Below are 25,260 nucleotides of genomic sequence, written 5' to 3'. Positions count from 1 at the left end.
TCAATCTGTCAGGAGGCGGGGTACAGGTAGACCCACAGTACGGAATGACAACAGTGGATCTGAACAATCTTGGGTACACAGACGAACCGTTCGTCCTAGCCAATGATGTGGCGCATGTTTTCTATGTGAAGGACATGTCTACCAAACCGAGAAAAAGAAAAGATAAGGAAGCGAACACATCATACGATGAGCCAAAGCGCCACATAGTTCTTTCAAAGAGACATCGTGGGAGTGGAGGGCAAGACAGACATGTCCGAAGATTATGAAAGTTTCATGAAATTCCTTCCTTCAAAGTCAAGGCTAACCCAAGCAACCTGTTAAACGATGAAGATTATCCATGGTTACGGCGCAATAAGCAAAGGACATAAGCGAAGAAAAAGTGAAGACTTTCTCTCCACGACTATTATGATGATGCCTTTGATCTAGAATATCCATGTAACAGACAAGTTTCCGTATGAAACCCTAATACTTCGAAACAGATTGTCCCTTTTGTACATTAAGTGCATCCAGTTTTTGCCGTAACCCTCTCAACTTTTTAGCACATGCTATTTGGGTGAAATGATGATACCATGCCAACTTTCAACCTTTTCAGAGTTCATCTGTAGTGCTTTTCAATTTCCATTTAGCTAAAAAAATCAGTAAATGCATGAACAATAACAAATGACGTCAGAAAGGGTTGAAAATTGATGATGTGGCTTTGAATGGTGCATTTTGAACACACAAAGAGTCTGGAGTTCAAATAAGTTAAAAAATGAAAATTGATGTAGTGCTTTTCAATTTCATGCTCATTTAGCTCAAAGAATGAACTAATATAAAAAAGAATGAACTAGAAAACTTTTATGAAACTCTAATAGCAAAAATAATAAACTAAAATTTATGCAACTAAAATTATCAAAGTATTTTCTGTTCAAAACATTAAAAGCAAAAAGAATTTTCATAAAAGAACTCTTTTTGTTAGAAACTTTAATAGCAAAAAGAATTATCATAAAGAAATCTTTTGTTAGAAACTAAAATAACAAAAACTGTTTTTGAATATAATGATAAAACACAGTAATATTAAATAGCAGGAAAAGGAATCACTCCAAAATCTATTTTTATAGTAAAGTTAATCACAAACTAGTGATTCACACAAATTTCAAATTTAAACTATTCAAATTGGAAAATTAATGGCACTAACAGAAAGTTTATAATTTTTTATTACCTAAAACCGAAAAGATAACTCAAAAACTAGTAAGTATTTTGTTGTAAGTAGAAACAAACTAAAATAAATAAAACAAAAAATAAGGCAAAAAACTGGAATTTTTTTTAAAAAGTGCCACCTACTGGGCCACCACGGCCTGCATACGATTACAAACCCGCTAGTGGGGCCAGGATGCAGGCCCGCAGTAGGCCCAATAGGCCCACAGGCACAGAGAGTGGATTTAGGCCCGTAAGCCTGCAGTAGAGAGGAGCTCGAAGTGGTCGGCTCCGCAGGGCTTATAAACCACTCCGAGCCCCTCTCGGCTAGCGAGGTGGGACTAAACATCGCACCGCACCGCGCCAGTTCCAGCACACGACCTTTGGTCCGGTTGGTGGCACCAACCGGGTCTAAAGGGGTGCATCGGTACCGGTTGATGGCACCAACCGGGACCAATGCGACCTTTTAGTCCCGGTTGGTGCCACCAACCAGGACCAAAGGCCTCTGCTTCCCGCCCTTTGGGCTGCTGAAAAGAGACCTTTAGTCCTGCTTGGTGCCAACAACCGGGACTAAAGGGGGCATTGGTCCCGGTTGGTGCCACGAACCGGGACCAATGCTCCGTCTATATAAGCCAACGCTTGTGAAAATTTTCATTCAGTTCGTCTTCCCCGCCCGGACGCTGCCAGGCGGACCCTCTGCCTCGCCGTCGCCGTCGTTGTCCTTGCCTCTGACGCCGTGCCGCGCCATCCCGTCGCCGTCGCCGCCCCGCGCCACCCCTGCCCCGACGCCGTCGCCGCCCCGCGCCACCCCTGCCCCGACAAAACCGGCCCTGCCTCCTCGTCGCCGTCGCCGCGCCCTGCACTGATATCGTCGCTGCGCCTGCTGTGAGCGCCGCGCCGATCCCCTCCTCCTCCTCCCTGTACTGGCCGCCGCCGTTGTCGCCGCCCCGCCGCGCCCCGTATGATGTTTTTCTTTAGATTATACGTATATGTGTGATTATATGTACGTGTGTATATATGATTATATGTCCTGCTTTTTCTGATTTATTATTTAGGTTGTTAGTCGATATCGATTTTAGGTTAGTGCATTTTAGGTTAGTGTAGAGGAAAAAGTAAAATAAGGAAAAGGAAGAAAAGAGGAAGAAGGAAGAAGGAAGAAGAAGAAGAAAAAGAAGGAGAGGAAAAAGGAAAATAAGCAGAGGAAGAAGGAGAAGAAGAGGAGAAATAAATAAGAAGAGGAAAAAAGAAGAAGAAAAAAGAGGAGAAGAAGAAAGGAATAGAGAAGAAGAAGAAAAAAAATAGAATATATTCTATTTTTAATTCTTCTCCTCTATTCCTTTCTTCTTCTCCTCTTTTTTTTCTTCTTTTTTTCTTCGATCTTCTCCTCTATTCCTTCCTTCTTCTCCTCTTTTTTTCTTCTTCTTCCTCTTCTTATTTTTTATCGGGTATGTCGTTGTCGATATACCCCCTCCCCGATAATTTTGACATGAGGGGGGGTGGGTCGATAAATAATAGAACTAGCTCAAGTAGTTTATTTTTAGTAAGTGCTACTTTATTTTATTTATAGTAAGTGCTTAGTAGTTGAACTAGTTGATTTAATAAAACTACTTTATTTTACTATAGAACTAGTTTATTTTTAGTAAGTACAACTTTATTTTATTTATAGTAAGTGCTTAGTAGTTGAACTAGTTGATTTAATAAAACTACTTTATTTTACTATATATAGAAGTAGTTTATTTTTAGCAAGAAAATTAATAGTACTACTTTATTTTTTTAGTTCAAGCAATTATTCCCGCATCGACGTCGATGATGCCTATCCAGCATCCTCATCGTCGACTCGGCTGAGGAGGCCTGCTTCATCAGAGGGGCCATGTCCGGGACTGGGCTCCGCCGGGCTGGTATTGGGAGGTGCTACCTTCCGGGGGCGTAGGTTGGTGAGGAGCCAGCCCGTCATTGACCCGAACCTTGTTTGGTGGAGGTCGCGTGGGCCAGTGACGGTGCCGAGGCTTCCGGACACCGCGGAGGTGGTACGTCACCGTGTCAGCGAGGAGGACGAGCACGTCCGTCGCTACATGGTTGCGTTGGAGGGCAGGTTCGACAATACCTGGCAGGTTCTTCAGGGATCTCACTGGAGCTATGATCCTGTGATGGTTCCTTCTCTTTGGGTGTCCACTGCCCGCGCCGATACCCGTCGGGCGCGACGATTCTAGCTGTATTAGCGATGCTATATGTATGATACTATTCGAGGTGTATTAGTGATAATATTCGACAATGTAAGGACGCAAGAGATGATGTAGTTTTGCTTATAATTGAATGCATGCTAATTTGAATACTACTTTATTTTACGATTTGGTTTTGCTTATTGAATGCTCAAATTGGAAACCTACTCCTACTTTGAATGCTAAAATTGGAGAGCACTATGCAAGGCGTATGCATTTGATTAGTTGATAGCTTATAGGGTTTTTGTTTTTGCAGAAATCTAGGAGCGGCCTCCATCATACCCGCCGTCGTCCCCGTCACCGACCCCCCTCCGACCTTGAGGTGAGACCAGCCAAATCTCCATGTCAATATGAGTCCAATAAGATATTTTGAAATGTTTTTGCTCATATTTCCGACCATTGAAATGTAATGGCCATCAAGTTTGAATGCTCATATGATGTAGATAAAAACATGTATATTTCCGTTCCGGCAAATTTCAGGCGCTCGATAAGTCCTTTTTTAGAAAGATAATTAAACGATATTTCGGGTTGACTTTAAGTCTGTCACGTCTCCACCATATATGAGAGGACGAAGAATCCCGACTGTTGTCGTGGGGGTAGCTTCTCCTTCGTTCCCGTGTGCTAGACAATTTGGTGTAATGCACTCGGGAACGAAAGGAGGAGCTACCATCACCGACGGTCGCAAATGTCAGAGAGGAATCAGTGAGGGAGAGTCTCCACCATATATGAGAGGACGAAGAATCTCGACTGTTGTTGTGGGGGTAGCTTCTCTTTCGTTCCCGTGTGCTAGACAATTTGGTGTAATGCACTCGGGAACGAAAGGAGGAGCTAGCATCACCGACGGTCGAATATATACACCATGTGAGCTGAGAGTTTTCAAGAAAAGACTCGATAGACCGATAGTCAAGCCGTGATGAATAATAATGTTCTAATTTAGTTTTTGTGTACATATATTTAATTGTACAAGTTTAATCTTTGAATTCTGAACGTAGGAAATGTCGTACTCGGGCGACGAAAGTCTCCCGGGGGAGTGCGACTGGTGCCACGACGACCGAGCTATGTGCGACTGGTTCCTTTAGCTGGACATAGATCGGCGCTTCAGCATTAAGCTCGAGGAGACCTTCGATGTTGAAACGGTACGCAACGACGACAAGTATTTTTTCGTAATTAAGCACGACTTCAATTATTTTAACGTGTACTTTTCATCTTTTACAATTCGACTAGTTTATCCCATGCCATGCAAGACGCTATGTCTTGGAGAGGATGGGTCTTGAAGACCATGAAAGTATGGAAACATTTGGGTCCTTGTTGATACGCTTCCAATTCTTCCCCTATGTGAGCTTCTCAAACATAGTTATTAAGTAATTTATATTGTTTATTTCAAAATAGTTGACAGCTTATTTCCATTGACAGCTTATTTTCGTTGTTCAAAGAATGTGCGGAATATGGTAGACAGAACCTACTACACCGATGGCTCAGAATTAGCTTATCAGGAGAAAAATCATCTGGTCGCATTTTGTACTGATCTTGAGAATTACAATATCTACTATCAAACTCCTCAACATTATGGTCAATATGTGCCACTAGTGCATGTGTTTAACTACATTAACATCCATGGAGATAAAATGGTAAGGTTTTTTACTATTACGACATACGTGCTTCGTTTGCATAAATTCTTCTAAAACTCAACTATGCATTGCTAACTACGAAGTTATTACTATGTTTTTCAACAGATAATCCATAATGATTGTGTGCCTCATCTGATGCTATTTCCGAAAGGTCGCATTGATGTTATGAACTTACAGCCAGGTCATCCTACGCATCACAACTGTCCATACCGGATTTCAAAAACCGATCAACACATGACAATCAAAGATTGGACAAAATGTATGGTCAAACGTACGGAGGTACTTGGAAGCAAAAGTAAGCGAAGCGCAAGAATTGGAGACAGGATGATCTCCATTCTCCATAATGGAGAGTCAGGGCCTATATTGTTTTATGCTATTTTACCTTAAAGTGGGTTGTCGGGGGTTGGGTGCGACATATGCCAAAGTATGGCTTATCATGGTGGGAGCGAGTAGAACGTCGTCGGTGCCTGGAAGCGGGATGAGGCGTAGACACAAACGCCGGCGTACTTTACCGAGGTTCGGGGCTTTCCTCGGAGATAACACCCCTAGTCCTGCTCTGCGGGGTCTCCGCATGTTCACTAAGGCACTAGTGAGTACAATGATGCTCCTCAAGATGTATGCTAGAGGTGGAAGAAGGCAAGGCTTGCTCTCCTTCCCCCCTAGGTGCTGGTCTAACTCTAACAGGTTCCAACCCTTTGCATGGGTGCCCTAGGGGGTTTATATAGGCCTACTCCCCAGGGGTACAATGGTAATCCGGCTGGGAGTAGGACCCAGCCGTCAGTCTCTCTGGCCGCTGGCTTCTCCGCCGACCGCTGGGGCCGCCGCCTGGTCTGGTACGGCGCCGACAGGCCGCACCCGCCGCTCGCGGGTCTTGCCGACTGCTGATTACTGTAGCCGTGCTGTTAATGACGCGGGCTTGGTCAGGGGAGCGTGGCTACAGTTCCGCCGCCTGGTGGGAGATCGTTGTAGTCACTCCGTGTCTTATCTGGGTAATGGTGCACAGGCCCCGAGGGGGGAGCGGGCCGCCTGCTGGAAGCCGACCTCCCTCGAGTCCGACTGGTTCAGCCTCTGCCGTCTTCCGGGCCCTCGTTGCCTAGTAGGGCCCGCAGCCTGCAGGCCGTACCGACAAGCCGTCGTGGGAGCAGGGCTCCGCCTGCCTGTGGTGACATCAGAGGTGGAGTGGCAACAGTGCCGCGCCGGGCGGAGATCTCCGCCTGTACGGTGCACTATGGCCACGCCCGTCCCTGGATATGGGAGGGATGGGCTTCACTGTTGCCTTGCCCCGTCTTGTCTTCTTAATGGGGGCGCAGACTTTGAGGGCGCCACAGGCCGACTGCTAGGGGCCGGCTTCTCTGGAAGCCGCCCATTAGCAGTCGGCTTGTGTTGATGCCGGCTTCTGGAACTCGACTGTCTACAGGCAGCCGGCTATTCCTCCAGCCGGCCACCAGAAGGCGGCACTTCGTCTTGATGCCTTGAGGGGTGCAGCCAGCCCCGATGTCTTGGAAGGTTCAGGGACTCGGGTTAGCCTACCCGTGGCCCATTACTCAGAAAGTAGTCCCTGAAGCTGGTGAGGTGCCGCGGCTGAGCAGCCGAGGAGCCTCAACAGTTTCCTTCTCTGAGTGATTGAGGTGGAGCTTCATCCGACTTCTGCCGAGCCGCCTGGTGGGAGTCGGTCTCGTCCATCCTGACACGTCCAAAACTCCGAATGCGACGGCGGGAACTAGGTGGCGTGCTTGTTAAGCTTCCAGGCCGCCGCCCGCCGTGGGTAGGTCACGTGGCGTCGAGCGGCCGGGCCGGTCTGCCAGCCCACGCGGGCGATGGGACGCGCCTGCGGGCGGGGTCCGCCACTACCGAGCCTCGGCACGTGAGCGGACCCGCTGCGGCCGAGGTGGGCGGTTGAGTTTCCCCATGGAGTTACTGCGCGCAGTAACTCGCGCGATCAAGATGGGGGCGTGGGGTCGTGGGCGCAGTAAATCCCACGATCGCCCCCTCGGCTCCGCAGCCCGTAGGCCTATAAGTAAGGGGAGGAGAGGGAGCGACGGAGCACGCGCGCCCTCCAACCCATTCTTGCCTCCTTCTTCTTCCTTTCGCCGCAGCACCTCCAAGCCACGCCGGGGCGCTACCGCTGCTCGTCTCCGATGAGCTCGTCTATCAACCTCACGCCCCCCATGGCGCGCTCCGGAGCATGGGACGGCTCTGAAGTCCATGAAGACCACATCGACTTCCTCCGCCAGACGCGGCGGCTGCCCGGCAAAGACTACGTGAAGGTTCGCCTTGCGCCCGAGAGGGAGATCTCGTCGGCGCCGGAGGAGGGTGAGCGGGTCGTCTTCCGCTCCCACTGCCTGCGCGGCCTCGGCCTGCCGGCGAGCGGCTTCTTCCGGTCCTTCCTCGAGTTCTATAATCTTCAGCCGCACCACCTCACCCCGAACACGGTGGTGTTGCTGTCCGCCTTCGTCACTCTGTGCGAAGGCTTCCTCAGTGTCCTCCCCACCATCGAGCTTTGGGGGGAGTTCTTCTACACCAAGCTCGGCACCCTCTTCGCGGGCGTGCCGGCTCAATGCGGCACTTTCATTGCGGTGCGGAGGCCGGCGGCCGAAAATCCGTTCCTCCCATCAGGCTGATCAAGTCGGTGAACATGTGGCAGCGGTCGTATTTCTACATGAAGAGCGTCTTCCCGGAGGGCGGCTAGGTCAACTTGCCGGCTGGGAGGCGGCCCAATTGGTTGTACCGGGCTAGGACACTGTCGCCTTCTGGAGCCGCCGCAATCGCGCGGCTCCGGGTGTTGACACAGTCGGAGGGCCTGACCGGGTGCTCCCGCTCCAGGGCCGCCCTCACATGATCTCTCAGATGAGCGGGCATCAGGACCCAAGCCGGCTATGCACCAAGGAGATGCCTCACGCAGAGGTAGCTCATATGGTGAACTACCTTGCGAACTGCGAGCTCGCGGAAGAGTGGCGGTTCGGCAAGGAGCCGTTTTCACGCGCCGACCCCCCGCCTATGGTAAGTTATCTTTCTTTTTCTCTATCTTTTTGTTGCCGAGTTCTGCCTGTCCAACCTAACCAATCGGCCTTTGAACAGAGCCCCCTCCTCCAACCGGCTACCGGCGCCGCGGGGCCGGAGCGTCAATTCCTCCCCGACCGAGCGGAGAGCGACGTGGATGACCCCGACTTGGGGGCGGCGGCCTTGGAGGACGACGCCGAGGGAGGAGGCGGTGAAGCAGGCGGCTCAGGGCTCGGAGCTGGCCTCGAGGACTGGCCCGACGATGACGCGGGGGAAGTCGCCCAGCGCCACCAGCCAGGGTCCGACCAGCCGGGTGCGAGCTCATCTGCCGCGCCGGATGCCCAGGGTGGTGCGAAAAAACGCAGGGCCTCGCCGAGCTTGTTCGGCAGCCGGCCGAAAAAACCCAAGGGTTCGGCCGCGGCGACCAAGCGGGTTGAAGCGGCCGCGAAGGCCCTCTGCTTCCGCAAGGCGGTGAAGGAGCCGCAGCTGGTTTCCGCGTGTAAGTACTGACTTCCTCTCGCACTTCCCCCTTCCTTGCTGATCTTTCCTGAATTTCTTTGCTTTGCTTCCCTTGATCTAGGGCCTCGCTTTCTCTTGAGAGTTGGCCGCCGCCTCCATTGTTGGGTCGGCGGAGACCTCCACCACCTCCCGACGAATTGATCCGGCCGCCGACCTCCGGGAGGCAACAGAGCGTAAGGCGCGGGAGGCGCGTGAGGAGCAGGAAGCCGCCCGCCTGGAGAAGGCGGAAGCAGAGAAGGCGGAGGCTGCCGCCCTGAAGAAACTAGCGGAGGCCGAGGCAGCTGCCACGGTGAAGAAGTAGGCCGAGGAGGCTGCGCGCCGTCAGTCGGCGATATTCATCACCCCCTTGAATTCCGCGCTGCCGCCACCAGAATTCATGGCGCCGACTGGACAAGCCGGTGACGGGCACCCGGTCATGGAGAGGGATGGCGGCGATGCCGCCATGCCGGACGTGATCGTGCCTCCACCGCCGCCGTCCAGGAACGCACAAGGCGAGCAACCGGCGGACCCGCCGGTGCCGCCAGCCGGAAACGAGGTCGTGATGGGCCTGACTCCTGGGGTCCGCACACCAACGCGCCACCGGCTTGCAAAGGCGGCTTCGGCGCCACGCCCGCTGGATACTGATGCCACGAGCTCCTCGATCCCGGATGCCAAGGCGTCCAGCGCCGCGCCCGTCGATTGGGTGTGGGGAGGCGGAACGGGCCCGTTGAATCGGGCGCTCCTAGACGTCCAAGACAAACTCCGGGCCGAGGCCGATGCTCTCAAGCGCTGCAACACGGCGTTTCTGGACTCGCGAGAGGCCATCCGGGTATGTTTCCTTCTTTCTTTGTTTCTGTTTCTTGTGCTTCTCTATGGGGGCGCGCCAGCGCACCCACTGGGTGTAGTCCCCGAGTTTCGGGCCGGCTGCTGAGCAGGCGGCTCGGAACTCTAATCGGCGAGTTCCAAGTACTAGCATTTATCTGAAATTTTCATCACAGGATTATCACAACCTTCGCGTAGCCGCCTTTAACTCCAACGTCCAGGAGCTGGATCGGCGGACCGCCGACTTGTCGGAAACCCGTAGTAAGTCTTTGTCTTCTCTCTCTGCGGGGGCGCGCTGGCGCACGCGCGGGCTGTAGTCCCCGAGATTCGGGGCGACTGCTGAGCAGTCGGGCCGGATCTTCCCGGCAACTATATCTCTTTTTGTTGATGCTGACATCTTTTTCTTTCTCTGCTTTTGCAGAGGCCAACGCCGCCCTGCAGCAGCAGCTGGGTGAAGCCAACCCCGCGCTTTGTGCTAAGGAGGTGGAGTGCAGCAAGCTGGCCGAAGGGCGTGACCGGCTGGTCACGCAACTGACGGAGCAGGCGGAGCTTCTCAAGAAGGCCCAGATGGAGGCGGAGGACAAGGAGTCCAACCTCCTTGCCGAGTTCGAGAAGGAACGCTCCGCCTGGACCGACAAGGAGGCGCAGCTGACTGCCGGCTTCGGCCAGATCGAAGATATGGTTGATGGTAGGCTTCCCTTCTTTACTCTTTCTTCGAGCCGCCGTCTTCTGGTCAGGCTAGTTTCTTGTTTCTTACTTTGGCTTTGGCTTTTCTGTTTGAGCAGACTTCTTCCCCGGTCACTCTGGTGCTGCCAATCAGGCCATTGAGGACAATCGCGAAGGGCGGAGGGCAACAGGCGCGGAAATCGCTGCTGACGCCCCCCCGGACCCTTAGTGAGCAGTTCCTCAGCATCCAGGCATGCCTTCGGCCGGATCATTGGATGCTGCGCCGACTTCAGCGTGCTGGCGCTTAGGCGATCGCTGCCCTGTGGCCAGACATGTTGGCTCCACGCACGCCCAGCCAGACCGCCGACTGGCTGGAGGTGGCGGCCGGTCGTCTTGAGGCCTGGAAGGGCTCCTCGGCCCGGGCCGGAGCGCGCCGGGCCTTGGAGTTCGTCAAGGCGTGGTATCCTGGGCTAAATCTAGCCCAATTGGCCACGTTTCGGCAGGAAGCCCAGGAGGAGGACCTCGTCAAGCGTGCTGCAGCAATCGCCGAGTACACCAATACCAACGTCTTCGTCCCGGAGCTGGCCGAGAACGGCGCCGCCGGAGCGGTTCGGGCTGAACCCGGAAGACGGCCAAGACTCGACCGAGGTGATCGACTCCAGCAACGAGGGGGAAGGCGAAGAGGACGAGGGAAGTGAAGAGGAGGCGCCAGAGGTTGGAGCGGACGGCCAGCCTCAGCTCGACCTCGCCTCCAGCAATGAGTCACGCCCGAGCGAGCCGGCTGCTACTGAAGGCAACCAAGCGGAGACTGACCAGCCGACCGCTCCACCAACCAGCACCGCCGACTCCACCGTTCCGTCGACCCCGTCAGCCGCTCCTTAGGCTGGCACACTATCTTTACTTTCCTGTTACTATTCTCGACAAACTTGTTAAATTTGCGCCGCGGGATGTATTTCAAACTTTGTTGAATGCTGGCCAAGGGCCTTTGATGTGTAAATACTTTTGCCGGGTCCTATCTTTTCCTGCCTTCTATTCCTTGGCCTTTTTCCTTTGTCGCCCTCCCTTAGTCGCCGTCTTGCCAGCCGAACAGCTGCTCAGCGGACTGTGGCTGGGTCAAGTACTTAGCTACTTTCGGGAAGGCAAGTACTTAGCCGATTAGAACATTTTAGCAAGTTAAGTAGAAGCCGGCCGGCCGACTGCTCAACAGCCGGTCGTAGAGGCGGGAAGCTGACTTGAACTATGCACATGCTTTGGGTCCTTAGCCATTTTTCATGTGGGCACCCTTTCTACCTTACTCCTGCCCACTAGACAGTCGCTCTGCGAGCTGCGGCTTCTGGCAGGAGACGGCTTAAGTGTCAACACATTACTTGTCCGGCTGCAGGAAGCATTACGTAGTGCAAGGCGGCGAGTCCCCGGGCCGACTAGTTGGACCCGGTGCCAGGCGTCATAAATGAAATAACACATTCATAGGCATAATTCTTATCATATAGATAAAAGAGGGCAGTCCCCGAGCTCTTCTCGGGGGGCCCGGAGTCTTCGTACTTTAATACAAAAGGTAGCGTGGTACATACTACATCAACTGTAAAATCTTCGGAGGAGATTTGCATTCCATGGGCGCTCCGTCTCCTTGCCGGAGTCGTCCCTCTTGCGCGCTCGAGGCTTCTGAGCGTCGATCAGGTAGTAGGAGTCGTTGCCTAACACCTTGCTGATGATGAAGGGGCCTTCCCAAGGCGCTGAGAGCTTGTGCTGGCCGGCTGTTCGCTGGATCAGCCGGAGCACAAGGTCTCCCTCTTGGAAGGATCTCGGCTTGACCTTCCGGTTGTAATATCGGAGCAGGCTCTGCTGGTAGATGCTGGACCGGCTAAGTGCCAACAGCCGGCTCTCTTCCAGCAGATCGACCCCGTCTTCGCGTGCTTCTTTGGCCTCCTCTTCAGTGTAAATGGTGACTCGGGGGGAGTCGAATTCTATGTCCGTCGGGATGATGGCTGCGGCACCGTAGACGAGGAAGAAAGGCGTGAAGCCGGTTGATTTGTTCCGGGTTGTGCGCAGACTCCAGAGGACGCCCGGCAGCTCTTCGAGCCAGCAGCCGGCCGAACGCTCCAGAGGTTCGACCAGTCGGGGCTTGATGCCGGACAAAATGAGGCCGTTTGCTCGCCCCACTTGACCGTTTGACTGCGGATGGGCAACGGACGCTAAGTCCAGTTGGATGCCCTGTGTTGCGCAGAAACGGGCCAATGCGCCTTTGGTGAAGTTTGTGCCGTTGTCGGTGATGATGCTGTGTAGTATGCCATACTGGATGGTGATGTCGCAGATGAAAGTCACAGCAGTCGGACCATTCAGCTTCTTGATTGGTTTTGCTTCTATCCATTTGGTGAACTTGTCAACTACGACAAGCAGATAAGTCATGCCACCTCGTGCTATTTTGAATGGTCCCACCATGTCCAGGCCCTAGACAGCAAAGGGCCAGGCAATGGGGATAGTCTTGAGTGCAGAAGCCGACTGATGTGGCTTGGAGCGGAACTTTTGGCACCCTTTGCATTTCTGGACCAAGTCTTTGGCGTATTCCAAAGCTGTCGGCCAGAAAAAACCGTGGCGGAAAGCTTTGGCGACAAGTGCTCTTGAAGCCGCGTGGTGACCACACTCGCCTTGCTGGATATCTTTGAGGATTGCTTGGCCTTGCTCCGGCTCCACGCAGTGCTGGTAAACACCAGTGACGCTACACCTCACGAGTTCTTTGTTGACGATGGTGTATGCTGCAGCTCGGCATTGCACTTGTCGGGCCGAGATCTCGTCAGTCGGCAGCTCTTTGTTCACCAGAAAATTGAGGATGGGCTGAGCCCAGGAAGGTGCTGCAATTTCTTCAACTGCTAGGACTTCTACTTGCACGAGGGAGGTTGGGCCGGGAGGCAGTGGGCTGGAGTCGGCCGCCGCTTGCTGAGTTGATGAAGTCCCAGGGCCGACTGCTGCAGTCCCGGGGTTGGGTTCTGAAGTCCCCGGGCTGATCGCTGCAGTCCCCGGGCCGGGTGTGACTGTCGCGACCCCCGGGCCGCCTGCCGAAATTCCTGTGCTGGCTGCTGGGGCTCTCAAGTCGGATCCGACTACTTCAGGAGGGGCCGGCACGAAAATGGAGTCTGACTCTGGTAACGGCTTGACGGATGGCTTGAGGAGGCGTTGCAGGGCGACGCCGGCTGGTATTGCTTGTCGGGTGGAGCCGATTCGTGCCAAGGCGTCTGCTTGCTCATTGTCATTTCTTGGCACATGGAGAAACTCGCACCCTTCAAAGTATCCGCTGAGTTGCTGGACGAGGAAGCGGTAGCTAGCCATGTTTGCATCCTTGGCGTCCCAGTCACCCGACGACTGCTGGACCACCAAGTCGGAGTCTCCATAGCACAGGATCCGGCGAATGCCGAGTTCCTCGGCAAGCCAGACCCCGTGTACGAGTGCTTCATACTCAGCTACGTTGTTGGAGGCGGCAAAGTGAATTTGCAGCACATATCTGAGCTTGTCGCCTTTGGGAGAGGTGAGGACGATGCCAGCTCCCAAACCGGTGCGCGTCTTGGAACCATCAAAGTGCATCCGCCAATGGGTGGAGTCTGGTGCTGGCGGCAGGTACTGGGTCTCGTCCCAGTCGACGAGGAACTCGGCCAGTGCTTGGGACTTGATGGCGGTGCGAGGTTGATAGTAGATGGTGTAGGGGGCCAACTCTATGGACCACTTGGCCACTCGGCCTGAAGCATTCCGGCTTCCGATGATCTTGGCAAGCGGAGCAGTGCAAACAACAGTGATTGGGTGCTCTTAAAATACGGCTTCAGCTTCTTAGCGGCAAAGTGCACGCCGTAGCACATCTTCTGATAGTGGGGGTAGTTCTGCTTGGAGGCGGACAACACTTCAGTCAGGTAATACACCGGCCTTTGGACCGGTAGTGCTTTGCCTTCCTCCTTGCGCTCCACAACTATGACAGAGCTGACCACCCGACTGGTGGCGGCGATGTAGAGGAGTATAGGTTCCTTAGGAGTCGGAGCCGCCAGGACAGGCGGAGTGGTCAGCATCTTTTTGAGGTGGAGAAAAGCTTCATCCGCCTTGCCGTTCCACTCGAAAAAAGTGGTCTTCTTCATGAGCTGGTACAGGGGAAGAGCCTTCTCTCCCAGCCGACTGATGAAACGGCTGACGAATGCCAAGCAGCCGGTGAATTTTTGCACGTCGAGCAGTCGGGTAGGCACTTCCATCCTCTCGATGGCCTTGATCTTCACATGGTTACACTCTATGCCGCGCTCTAAGACCAGGAAGCCAAGAAGCTGGCCGGCTGGTACTCCAAAGACGCATTTCTCCGGGTTGAGCTTGATTTGAAATCGGCGCAAATTCTCAAAGGTCTCCTTGAGGTCTTCTAGCAGCGTTCTACGCTTCTCCGTCTTCACCACAAGATCGTCCACATAAACGTGGGCATTCCTGCCAAGTTGCTTGAGGAGGCACTTCCGCATGCAACGTTGGAACGTGCCACCGACATTCCTCAAGCCGAACGTCATGGTCAAGTAGCAGAAGGCTCCAAATGGTGTGATGAAGGCGGTCTTCAGCCTGTCGGCCGGGTTCAGCTTGATCTGGTGATACCCTGAGTATGCATCCAAGAAACTCAACAGCTCGCATCCGGCTGTGGAGTCAATCACTTGTTCAATTCTTGGCAAAGCAAACGGGTCCTTAGGGCATGCTTTGTTGAGGTTGGTATAATCAATACACATGCGCCACTGTTTGTTCTTCTTCAGCACTAGGACCGGGTTGGCTAACCACTCTGGAAAAAACACTTCCATGATGAATCCGGCTGCTAGAAGCCGGGCTATCTCTTCTCCAACAACTCTTCTCTTCTCTTCTAACAGACGGCGCAAGGGCTGCCTAACTGGCTTAGCATCAGGCCGGACATGCAATTTGTGCTCGGCAAAATCCGTCGGAACACCCGGCATGTCTTTGGGAGACCATGCAAAGATGTCCCGATTCTCACGGAGGAAATCGACGAGCTCACCTTCCTATTTGCTGTAAAGGTTTGCGCCTATGGCAGCATACCTCTCTGGGTGCTCCGGGTCCAAGGGTATCTTCTTTGTTTCTTTGGCCGGCTTGAACGAGCCGTCGACTTCCGACTCCTTGGGGTTGGGTGATATTTCCGACTGCTTGCCTGCCATTGCCACAACCCGGTCAAGGAGCCGCTTCTCAGCCGCGATCACAAGGGACTCGGTCAGCCGGCTGCTATCTGCTGCGCAGGCGGACGACTTCTTGTAATCCCCTGCTATGGTCAGGATTCCCTTGGAGCTCGGTATCTTTATCTTGAGGTAAGCATAGTGGGGGACCGCCATGAACTTGGCCAGAGCAGGTCGGCCAAGTAGTGCATGGTATGGGCTTTCAAGGTCCACCACCTCAAACCAGACTGGCTCTCGGCGGAAGTGATCTTTGTCCCCAAAGAGGACGTCTATCTGTGTCTTGCCGATTGGTGAGCAGGAAAGGCCAGGAACTATGCCATGGAATATAGTCCGGCTGGGCTGAAGCTACCTTTGTTTGATTCCCAACTTCTCCATGGTATCTTTGTACAGGATGTTGATGCTGCTGCCGCCATCTATCAGAACTTGGGAGAAACGAGCAGCTCGCCTCTCTGTGGCAAAAGTGGCATCCAGAACTAGGGCATAGGAGCTGGGATTGGGCATCACTTCCGGGTGGTCGGCTCTGCTCCAGCTGATGGGTTTCTCGGACCAATGCATGAACTCGGGGGTCTCTGATGCCACTGCATTGACTTCATGCTATCGTTGCCGTCTGCTGTGCTTATCATCGGCCACGCTGGTGAACACGACATAAGCTCCGTGCTCTTCGGGATACTCGTCTTGTATGGCTCCGACTCGTCAAACTGCCGGCTGCTGGGGTGGAGGAGGAGGCGGCTGCCCAGCAGGCGGAGGAGGCAGAAGGCCGTCACCCTTGGCGATCCTGGTGAGCCAATGGCACTTCCGAGTGGTGTGGTTGGATGGCTTCGTGCCACTGTGAAACTTGCAGGGTGCATCAAGAGTCTGCTCATATGAGAAAGCGGGCAGCCAATTGGGCTTGTCGCCCTTCTGGCGCTTGGATGGAGGCTGCCCTTCCGGCTGCTGGTCTTCGACTGTCGCCACCTGCCGACTTGTGGAAGCCGGCTCCGTGGCCTTGCGCTTGTTGTCGCTTGGTTGCTGACGCGGACTGGTGTCACCAGCCGAGGCCCGAGGGGCTGGAGGAGCCACTTTGCCAGATGTATCAACTTGGATCTCTGCCTTCATGGAGGAGTCGGCCGTGGCGTATTTATCTGCTATGCTCAGCAGCTCGTCGAGGGTTGCCGGCTCATCGCAGAGAAGCTTGTGCTTGAGAAGGGTGCCCTCTCGGCACCCAGCGGTGAAGTACTCGATGGCCTGCACCTTGTGCACGCCTTCACAAGAGTTGCGGAGCTCGGCCCAGCGCGTGAGGTAGTCGCGAGTCGACTCGCTGGGGCCTTGGACGCATAAGGAGAGCTAGCGAGGCTTGGGCGGCCGCTTGTACGTGCTGGTGAAGTTACGGATGAAGGCTTCGGTAAAATCGACCCAGCTGTTGATGCTGCGGGGCTTCAGGCTGTTCAGCCATGTCGGGGCCGTGCCCTGGAGCATGAGCGGAACGTACTTCATGGCAACGCGCTTGTTGCCGTTTGCGATGTTGACAGCTGTGGAATAGTCGACTAGCCAGTCCTCCGGCTTCACGGAACCGGTGTATTTGGGCGTATCTCTCTGGAGCGTGAACCCTTTGGGGAAGGGCTCATCTCGAATGCGGGGGCCAAAACAAGGCGGACCCAGCTCATCTTCTTCTTCTAGCGCCAGGGATCGGTTGAGACGGTCGATCCGGTGGCGGGCATCGTTCTCTCCGACTCCTTCTCGGCGGCCAAGGCGGTCGCCGAGTGTCGGGTGCACAACAGGCGGCGGGGAGACGCGCCTCTCCCCGCGTGTGGGGGGGGAGGGAGTAGGCGGACAGTCATACCGTCGCTCCGCTGCTCTTGGGCGGCCGTCTTGGTCGCGCTCGATAGTGATGCGAGTCCGGCTGCGGCTGGCAGCCGGCTCCTTGTCTCTTCTTCCGCGGACACCACCAGTCGGCGTCCGGGATGTCGCGCCTTGGTCTCGGCGGGGAGGCGGATCGTCATTTTGCCGGTTGGGCGCCTCAGTGCGGCAGCCGGCCTCGTGCTGCTCTGCAGCCGCGTCGAGGAGTTGTTGGACGCGTTCCACCATCTGGCGACGCTCTTTGCCCTCGAACTTGTCCAGCTCTTCTGCTGCCGCCTGGGCAGCCCGTATGTTCTCCGCGGGCGTGGCGTAGACGGGGCGATCTGCCCCGAACAGGCTGGCGATGGCCATGCCGCGTTGCTGGACCGTGCCGATGCGGCTAGGCCCGCCAGGAGCCGGCGTGCCACCCACAGCGCGGTCCACCTCGCGCTGGTAGGCCTCCGATAGGCGCCTCATGCTGGCCAGCTTCTTGGAGCTCTCGACGAGCTGGGCGCGGCGTGCTTCCAGCATCTCAGCGTCGGCGTCTTCCGGAATGGGCGCCGTCAGGTCTTGCAGCGCCGCATCGAGCGGGTCATGAGCACCTCCGCCGCGCCCCGTATGATGTTTTTCTTTAGATTAGACGTATATGCGTGATTATATGTATGTGTGTATATATGATTATATGACCTATTTTTTCTAATTTTTTATTTAGGTTGTTAGTAAATATCGATTTTAGGTTAGTGCATTTTAGGTTAGTGTAGAGGAAAAAGTAAAATAAGGAAAAGGAAGAAAAGAGGAAGAAGGAAGAAGGAAGAAGAATAAGAAAAAGAAGGAGAGGAAAAAGGAAAATAAGAAGAGGAAGAAGGAGAAGAAGAGGAGAAATAAATAAGAAGAGGAAAAAAGAAGAAGAAAAAAGAGGAGAAGAAGAAAGGAATAGAGGAGAAGAATCTTCTCCTCTATTCCTTTCTTCTTCTCCTTTTTTTTCTTCTTCTTCCTCTTCTTATTTTTTATCGGGTATGTCGTTGTCGATATACCCCCTCCCCGATAACTTCAACATGAGGGGGGTGGGTCGATAAATAATAGAACTAGCTAAACTAGTTTATTTTTAGTAAGTACTACTTTATTTTATTTATAGTAAGTGCTTAGTAGTTGAACTGGTTGATTTAATAAAACTACTTTATTTTACTATAGAACTAGTTTATTTTTAGTAAGTACTATTTTATTTTATTTATAGTAAGTGCTTAGTAGTTAAACTAGTTGATTTAATAAAACTACTTTATTTTACTATATATAGAAGTAGTTTATTTTTAGCAAGAAAATTAATAGAACTAGTTTATTTTTTTAGTTCAAGCAATTATTCCTGCATCGACGTCGAGGATGCCTATCCCGCATCCTCGTCGTCAACTCGGCGGAGGAGGCCTGCTTGATCAGAGGGGCCATGTCCAGGACTGGGCTCCGCCGGGCTGGTATTGGGAGGTGCTACCTTCCGGGGGGTGTAGGTTGGTGAGGAGCCAGCCCGTCGTTGACCCGAACCTTGTTTGGTGGCGGTCGCGTGGGCCAGTGACGGTGCCGAGGCTTCCGGACACCGCGGAGGTGGTACGTCACCGTGTCAGCGAGGAGGACGAGCACGTCCGTCGCTACATGGTTCCGTTGAAAGGCAGGTTCGACAATACCTGGCAGGTTCTTCAGGGATCTCACTGGAGCTATGATCCTGTGATGGTTCCTTCTCTTTGGGTGTCCACCGCCCGCTCCGATACCCGTCGGGCGCTACGATTCTAGCTGTATTAGCGATCCTATATGTATGATACTATTCGAGGTGTATTAGTGATAATATTCGACAATGTAAGGACGCAAGAGATGATGTAGTTTTGTTATAATTGAATGCATGCTAATTTGAATACTACTTTATTTTACGATTTGGTTTTGCTTATTGAATGCTCAAATTGGAAACCTACTCTACTTTGAATGCTAAAATTGGAGAGCACTATGCAAGGCGTATGCATTTGATTAGTCGATAGCTTAAAGGGTATTTGTTTTTGCAGAAATCTAGGAGCAGCCTCCATCATCCCCGCCATCGTCCCCATCACCGACCCCCCTCCGACCTTGAGGTGAGACCAGCCAAATCTCCATGTCAATATGAGTCCTATAAGATATTTTGAAATGTTTTTGCTCATATTTTCAACCATTGAAATGTAATGGCCATCAAGTTTGAATGCTCATATGATGTAGATAAAAACATGTATATTTCCGTTCCAGCAAATTTCAGGCGCTCGATATGTCCTTTTTTAGAAAGATAATTAAACGATATTTCAGGTTGACTTTAAGTCTGTTGCGTCTCCACCATATATGAGAGGACGAAGAATCCCGACTGTTGTCGTGGGGGTAGCTTCTCCTTCGTTCCCGTGTGCTAGACAATTTGGTGTAATGCACTCGGGAACGAAAGGAGGAGCTACCATCACCGACGGTCGCAAATGTCAGAGAGGAATCAGTGAGGGAGAGTCTCCACCATATATGAGAGGACAAAGAATCTCGACTGTTGTTGTGGGGGTAGCTTCTCTTTCGTTCCCGTGTGCTAGACAATTTGGTGTAATGCACTCGGGAACGAAAGGAGGAGCTAGCATCACCGACGGTCGAATATATACACCACGTGAGCTGAGAGTTTTCAAGAAAAGACTCGACAGACCGATAGTCAACCCGTGATGAATAATAATGTTCTAATTTAGTTTTTGTGTACATATATTTAATTGTACAAGTTTAATCTTTGAATTATGAACATAGAACATGTCGTACTCGGATGACGAAAGTCTCCCGGGGGAGTGCGACTGGTACCACGACGACCGAGGTATGTGCGACTGGTTCCTTCAGCTGGACGAAGATCGGCGTTTCAGCATTAAGCTCGAGGAGACCTTCGATGTTGAAACGGTACGCAACGATGACAAGTGTTTTTTTCGTAATTAAGCACGACTTCAACTGTTTTAACATGTACTTTTCATCTTTTACAATTCGACTAGTTTATCCCATGCCATCCAAGACGCTATGTCTTGGAGAGGATGGGTTTTGAAGACCATGAAAGTATGGAAACAAAGAACATTCACCTTAGGACCCATCATGGTATGGATTTTGAAGTAAATCTGTACAATTCTGAGAGCGTAACCCATTTTGGTTGCAAGAATTGGGAAGCACTTTGCGAGATGTATGGTTTTTATGAGGGTATGCTTGTCACCATGGATCTTGGTGATCCTGACACCGCCGAAGACAATTTGGACATTTGGGTCCTTATTGATACGCTTCCAATTCTTCCCCTATGTGAGCTTCTCAAACATAGTTATTAAGTAATTTATATTGTTTATTTCAAAATAGTTGAGAGCTTATTTCCATTGACAGCTTATTTTCATTGTTCAAAGAATGTGCGGAATATGGTAGACAGAACCTACTACACCGATGGCTCGGAATTAACTTATCAGGAGAAAAATCATCTGATCGCATTTTGTACTGATCTTGAGAATTACAATATCTACTATCAAACTCCTCAACATTATGGTCAATGTGTGCCACTAGTGCACGTGTTTAACTACGTTAACATCCATGGAGATAAAATGGTAAGGTTTTTTACTATTACGACATCCGTGCTTCTTTTGCATAAATTCTTCTAAAACTCAACTATACATTGCTAACTACGAAGTTATTACTATGTTTTTCAACAGATAATCCATAATGATTGTGTGCCTCATCTGATGCTGTTTTCGAAAGGTCGCATTGTTGTTATGAACTTACAGCCAGGTCATCCTACGCATCACAGCTGTCCATACCGGATTTCAAAAACCGATCAACACATGACAATCAAAGATTGGACAAAATGTATGGTCAAACGTACGGAGCTACTTGGAAGCAAAAGGAAGCGAAGCGCAAGAATTGGAGACAGGATGATCTCCATTCTCCATAATGGAGAGTCAGGGCCTATATTGTTTTATGCTATTTTACCTTAAAGTGGGTTGTCGGGGGTTGGGTGCGACATATGCCAAAGTATGGCTTATCATGGTGGGAGCGAGTAGAACGTCGTCGGTGCCTGGAAGCGGGATGAGGCGTAGACACAAACGCCGGCGTACTTTACCGAGGTTCGGGGCTTTCCTCGGAGATAACACCCCTAGTCCTGCTCTGCGGGGTCTCCGCATGTTCACTAAGGCACTAGTGAGTACAATGATGCTCCTCAAGATGTATGCTAGAGGTGGAAGAAGGCAAGGCTTGCTCTCCTTCCCCCCTAGGTGCTGGTCTAACTCTAACAGGTTCCAACCCTTTGCATGGGTGCCCTAGGGGGTTTATATAGGCCTACTCCCCAGGGGTACAATGGTAATCCGGCTGGGAGTAGGACCCAGCCGTCAGTCTCTCTGGCCGCCGGCTTCTCCGCCGGCCGCTGGGGCCCGCCTCCTGCTGGGCCCCGCCGACTGGTCTGGTACGGCGCCGACAGGCCGCTCCCGCCACTCGCGGGTCTTGCCGGCTGCTGATTACTGTAGCCGTGCTGTTAATGACGCGGGCTTGGTCACGGGAGCGTGGCTACAGTTCCGCCGCCTGGTGGGAGATCGCTGTATCCACTCCGTGTCTTATCTGGTTAATGGTGCACAGGCCCCGAGGGGGGAGCGGGCCGCCTGCTGGAAGCCGACCTCCCTCGAGTCCGACTGGTTCGGCCTCCGCCGTCTTCCGGGCCCTCGCTGCCTGGTAGGGCCCGCCGCCTGCAGGCCGTACCGACAGGCCGTCGTGGGAGCAGGGCTCCGCCTGCCTGTGGTGACGTTAGGGGTGGAGTGGCAACAGTGTCGCGCCGGGCGGAGATCTCCGCCTGTACGGTGCACTGTGGCCACGCCCGTCCCTGGATATGGGAGGGATGGGCTTCACTGTTGCCTTGCCCCGTCTTGTCTTCTTAATGGGGGCGCAGACTTTGAGGGCGCCACGGGCCGACTGCTAGGGGCCGGCTTCTCTGGAAGCCGCCCATTAGGAGTCGGCTTGTCTTGATGCCGGCTTCTGGAACTCGGCCGTCTACGGGCAGCCGGCTATTCCTCCAGCCGGCCACCAGAAGGCGGCACTTCGTCTTGATGCCTTAAGGGGCGCAGCCAGCCCCGATGTCTTGGAAGGTTCAGGGACTCGGGTTAGCCTACCCGTGGCCCATTACTCCGACAAGGGTATTTAGGTCCTACCTAATACTCTTGATCATGTGCTTAGAACAATTAATTAAGTAGGGTTGGTTCGATGACTATGAGGATGATGATCGATCGTATGACTTGTTATTAATAACGAGTAGAAGTTGTATGATGATGATTAGTACTCCCACTGTCTCAGTTTACAAGTCCTATACGTATACCTAGGTTGCCAATTTTATCACCCTAATATAAACTACATAACACAAAAATTATGGACGCAGATTTGGTGAACATGGGTGCGCGCGCACCCTTTATGAATAGTAATTTTGAAAAAAAATATTAGAAAAAACAAAAAAAATCTGAATTTATTTTTCTGATATACATAATCAACCGGTCTACTCGCAGATGAAGTTTCACGAAGAGATCACATCCGTGGTAATCTGGACAAAAATGATAAATTCGAAGCTAATCGAAGCTATATTAAAAAACACTGTTTAGTGAATAGTATGGTCGCATTTGTATTTTCTTCACTAAGAATACCATGGGTGTCTATACATCATGAAACTTCACACGTGAGTAGAATGATCGACTAAGTTTCATACTGCGAAATTTCAGAAATTTTTAATTTTTCTAGTATTTTTTATGAATTTACTATTCACGTGGGTGCACGCGCACCCATGTCTACCTTTGTATTTTCAAAAAATTATACCTTTTGAAAATAGAACATATGAAGTTTATATTGGTATATTTTTTGTAATATATGACTTGTATTAGGTTGGTCAAATTGACGACCTAGGGGTACGCGCACGCCCTGTAAACCGAGAGAGAGAGGTAGTAGGACTTGTTATTATGATGATGCATGATGCGAGCATGAAGAGTTATTATACATCAGTAGGTGAAATGAACTTGGATTAGATTGAAGTGAAGGCAACACGTGGTGCATGTCGAAAGTAGTACTAATCCAAACTTGATTAAGTTAGAATTAGTATTACTTTCGACATGCACCACATGTTGCCTTCACTTCAATCTAAGCCATGTTTAGGCATAGCAGTAGCGCTCCAAGCACTGAGATAAGAGAGGGCACTTCTCTCTATTAACTAGCTAACACCCTAAATTAACCCCCCAAAACCCCCTAAACCCACCCCCTTTCAAAAAAAAACATCAGCTCCTGCCAGCTGCTGACGCGTGGATGCCTTTTGATCCCGGTTGGTGCTACCAACCGGGACCAAATGCCCTCCTGCCTGGGCTCGCCGCAGCGGCCACGTGGAGGCCCATCTATCCCGGTTGGTGTAAGAACCAGGACTAAAGGTAGCTTTAGTACCGACCCTTTAGTCCCGGTTTCTTAACCGGGACAAATGAGACTTACGAACCGGAACAAATGATCCTTTACTAGTGCAACGACCTCTCCACCTTCCACAACAACCTGCTCCAGGCCGAGATCGCCCGCCTCCGGAAGCGCTACGGCCGGGCGGCGCGCATCATGTACGCCGACTTCTACTCCGCCGTCTACGACATGGTCCAGAACCCCAAGAAATACGGTACGTGCACACGCGGCACGCTAGTTCCCACATAGTATTTCCTTCCGACCGACCAGTACTCTTAGCTAGCCGTTGGGCATCTTCTTTCGGCAATAAGTCTAACTAACCCGCCAGGGAGAGACAAGCAACGCAACGCATAACGTGTGGATGGATAGATAGATTCCGCGTTCGTGCACGAGCTGGCTAGAAGTGCACACGGCACTATTGTCACTGTCAGCATCGGCATCAGTGTGGTGCTAGCTACTGCCCACTCTGGGCACATGTCCGTCATGTGGGATTCCTGTATATCCTGCGCGGAGGCGAGTAGAACAAGATCTTCAAATCATTCAAAACAATCATTCAAAAAGAAGATCTTGAGCTGACATATATAATGGCCAAGTAATGGCGGATCGGCACTGACTGACACGCCCAACCAACACATGCCTCGACTCGGCAGTCCACATGCACGCATGCATGCATGCAGCACCGGCGCCGACCGGGGCACTGTTCATGCACGATCGATCTACTACTAACAACAACGGTCTGGGTTGTGCTGTGTGTGCGTGCAGGTTTCAACGCGGTTTTCGAGGCGTGCTGCGGCTCCGGGGGAGGCAAGTACAACTACGCCAACAGCGCGAGGTGCGGGATGCAGGGCGCGACGGCGTGCGCCAACCCGGCCGACCACCTCAGCTGGGACGGCATCCACCTCACCGAGGCTGCCTACAAGCAGATCACCGACGGCTGGCTCAACGGGCCCTACTGCAGCCCGCCCATCCTCCACACTTAAACATTATTTTATTTATTTATTTATATATGGAGTTGGGTAGTATTATTTATTATATTATTTGATTTGATTCGAGCTTGAGTTTTCCTAAAGGAAAAAGAAAAAACCATTCAATGTCATATGGTGGTGCTGAAATGTATACGTTGCCCAAGAAAAAAAAAACGAGGCAACTCTTGAATAAATTGTTAGTGCTTGTCCGGAGCGACTTACATCGGCGAATTCCCTATATGACGCTTATTGCGTCAAAATGTTGTTGATTCACACAAGCTTCCGTCAAATGGTATAAATTCGTAACTTGTTCTTTATTTCTTCTTTTCCCTTTTGGCATATATTGCACTAAATAGCTTTCATTTAGGATTAGCAATAAATAACTACAATGAGAACATGGTGTCATCATTGTTGGCTAGGCCTGCAAGGAGCGCAGCTAGCCCATTCGCGTTCGAGCCCTGGCTGCCGTGTGGTCCTTAGAAATTTCTTCTATACAAAATACTAGACAATGAAGGCGCGTGTTGACAAACACTGTTTGATTTTTGGGAAATAATGGTTCAAGTTACAGTGCTAATAGTCCGCAGCCATTGACCAAGAATCTTTGATTTTTAGTAGAATAAAGAATGTTTCATTGAGAGGCCACATTTCTACTTGGATGCTCAACATCAATTTCTTTCCTAACAAAATACATAGCAACAAAAAGATATCTGCCAATCCCGAAGAAGAAAAACACCAATGATCTTGTCTGTGATGGTACCTGATAGTTGACACCCAAGGGAGGAATATGCACAATGCATGCCTTCGTTGCGATATGATATAGATGCAAACTCAAGTC

The 25,260-nt window shown here is 51.7% G+C and overlaps 1 pseudogene; it reads left to right on the top strand.

Moving 5' to 3' along the window:
- The window catches only part of LOC123160727 (sinapine esterase-like), a 53,799-nt pseudogene that overhangs the window by 8,498 nt on the left and 20,041 nt on the right, over positions 1-25,260 (top strand).

The sequence above is a fragment of the Triticum aestivum genome, chromosome 1D, assembly GCF_018294505.1.
Source record: "Triticum aestivum cultivar Chinese Spring chromosome 1D, IWGSC CS RefSeq v2.1, whole genome shotgun sequence".
Lineage (NCBI taxonomy): Eukaryota > Viridiplantae > Streptophyta > Magnoliopsida > Poales > Poaceae > Triticum > Triticum aestivum.
This window is presented reverse-complemented; position numbering and strand designations above follow the sequence as displayed.